General features: G+C 32.2%; 1 long non-coding RNA gene across 1 annotated transcript; it reads right to left on the bottom strand.

Moving 5' to 3' along the window:
- Nucleotides 1–10: 10 nt before the first annotated feature.
- LOC106754282 lies at nt 11–2,167 on the bottom strand. Its single transcript, XR_001375289.2, has 3 exons — nt 1,245–2,167; nt 634–695; nt 11–552 (listed from the first exon to the last, which is right to left on the bottom strand). It is a non-coding gene; the product is annotated as an uncharacterized LOC106754282 (long non-coding RNA).
- Between the last annotated feature and the right edge of the window lie 725 nt (nt 2,168–2,892).

Genomic DNA, 2,892 nt, shown 5'->3' with positions numbered 1-2,892 from the left:
TTTACACCATATATAAAATGCAATGGACCAATACTTCTCACACTATGCATATAAATCTTATTGCAACAACCAATAAAGCTAACTATGACACAGACAGATACCAAAAGCCAAAGCACTAACTAAATTCCATTTTCATTGGACATTATTGCATAGTATTCCAATAATTGTACAATTCATCTGAATCATGTAACCAAACACACATCGATCCAAGCATACCATAAAACAAATAGGCACTGCATACTAATGAATAAAAACATGATATTGTATTGTTGTATAAAGGAGATGTTTCCAAGGCCTTCTAATTTCATGACAACAGAAGAATACTATAATGGGACAAGACATTGTATTGTTGTAGCAGCAAGAGATCCTATTCCTGGGAAAATGACAGTCTCTGTGCCAGAGATTAATCAAGGAAAAACTGTTGGCACACAATTATATACTGTAAATGCTGATTTCTACAATGTGGCAGAATTGTTTGGTCATGTATCAAAGAAAATATTGATGGTCATGTATCAAATAAACAAAGGCGCCGAAAAGATATATCAAAGAATCCTGGAGAAAATATTGATGGTCATGTATCAAATAAACTTGTGAAAGTGGGCAAGAGTGTCGTTGTGAAGACTTCATCATTACCTGTGAAAAATATGCTCAGTTCCTCAAATAACGTTGGCGTACCTAGTGAACATTATGAAGACCTGAAATTTCAGAAGCAAATGGATGTCTNTGGAATTAGTTTGAAAAANAAAATTGTTGATGCTACACCAGTTTCGGACCCCCCTGTCTGTTCAAAAGTATCAAATAATGATCCTCTTGATGCAGAAGGTGCTGATAAACAGAAGACTGAAGTGTCTCAATCTAAGAACACGNGTGATAAATTTAAAGATGCAGGTGGATTTAAGAAAACTGACCGATTACAAAATAAAAATCATATTAATAATTAGTCAATATAATTACAAATCAATCTACTAATATTTATTAAAATATGATTAAACCCAAAAAAAAATCCATAACTATAAATAAAAGTAAAAAGTATAATCGTTCACACATTCATCACTGCACTTAATATGCTTTGATCAGTCACCTCCTTAGTATGATTAATAATGGCAATGAATATACGTATATTTAATAATATACAACTTAAATAAGTTTAAAGATAACTTTTGAAAAATAAGAAAATTCAGTATATTCATTGCCATTACTATATTAAATAAATGTCAGAAACTAAACAGCACAAAACAGCTTACAAATGTTGTTGTAGACGTTATACAAGATCATGCAGAGCGGTCACAATTTCTCGAGAGAAAGCTGCTCCGAACTTTGAAGTATACAAAATAAAAATGTCAGTTATAGACTTTTCCCTCAAAGCAACATGTCTGGATGAATTCCCCAGGTGGGACAGGTATTCATGTTACAGCTGATAACGAGCCTCAGTCAGCAAGGTTTCGATCATATCAGACAAATTAGAAGTATTCACAATAACAAGAGAAAGATACTAATACACNGNAAAGCATTACTAATAACAAAATGAAAGACCCTAAAACAAAAATGCTCTCCAATCAAAACAGACTACGGCATACTTCGATGATTACAAATTGTNGGGCTTGAAACTGCTGGAACTTCCTGTTCTGAAAAACATTAATAAGAACAGAATAGTTAATTTATCACCCGTGTTCTGAAAATTTATCTGCACATTCAAAATCCCAACCTGGGAAATCCTCAAGTAGTCTTGACAATGTAGAAAACACAGGTCAGTCAAAAGATAAAAATTGCATCCGGGAACTGCCAGATCTAAACTTGTCTGTGGGAAAAATTGCTATACGTGCACCAGTAAGTTTATCTAATTGCTTTGTGGTTTTTATTATATTTGNTGTATGATAAATTTAATGAAACATTGAATACCAATAAAAAGATTGTCTGCTGCACTTATAGCTATTTATTTTTTTTATTCAGGTTTAAATTAAAGGCTTCTCTATTCTAAGCACATGAAACTGCTCCACCAAATAAGCACTTGTATGTATTTGAGAAAAAAAAAAAGAGAGAGCAGATATCTTAGAGAAGCTTGTGCAAGTCTCTCTTAGGTTCTCAATATTTATATAGAAANTNTAGATTAATCTGAGATACAGTGAAAGAGAGTAGAGTAGAAAACAAGTAAAGACATCTCTAGGATTCTAGGCACAACTCAAAACAACTCAAAACAACTCAAAACAAGTAAAAAAATAATCACATAATTATTCTCTTAAATTTTTTATTAAAAATTATGTCAATGTCTCTTATATATATAGTCATGTGAGACTCATTAAATCTACAATTCCATCGAACCCAACAAAAAAATTATCTAATCTTTATTCAAATTCTAAGGAAAAATATCATAACTTTATCTAATCATGCTAAAAAAAAATGAAAAAATGTACTCGTATAACACCAATCCAAGCAAACACACATTACAGTGTGAATTTAACAAATAATGTTTCCTGATAATAGAATTATTTAAAAACATGTACATTTTCAATACTTTGACTCTGTCACAGGTGGGATTCTAAGGGCTTAAATGGTCACGGCAAAGTGATATTCAATGCTCTGGATAATCTGATCAGTGAAACTGCCACAAAATATCTCGAACAAGGAGGGATTCATGATATAAAGAGTGGTCTACAAGATCTAGTAATGTTTCTAAGTTTAATTACTGTATAAAATTACTCTTTTTAACCTACTGTGAGTAACTAACATGTTTTGTTAAGTGGTGTGAAACTTTCCTTTCCTGGCTCGAGGAAGCAAANTGGAACAAGAAGAGACAGGCACCAACAATTGATTACTATCTGAAGAATGGCATGCTNTCAATTGCCATACACACCATGATTCTTCCAGCTTCATGTTTTCTGAATCCCACCTTTG

The sequence above is a fragment of the Vigna radiata genome, unplaced genomic scaffold (assembly GCF_000741045.1).
Source record: "Vigna radiata var. radiata cultivar VC1973A unplaced genomic scaffold, Vradiata_ver6 scaffold_1035, whole genome shotgun sequence".
NCBI lineage: Eukaryota > Viridiplantae > Streptophyta > Magnoliopsida > Fabales > Fabaceae > Vigna > Vigna radiata.
Note: the sequence above shows the minus strand (reverse complement) of the source record. Positions and strands in the feature narration are given on the sequence as shown.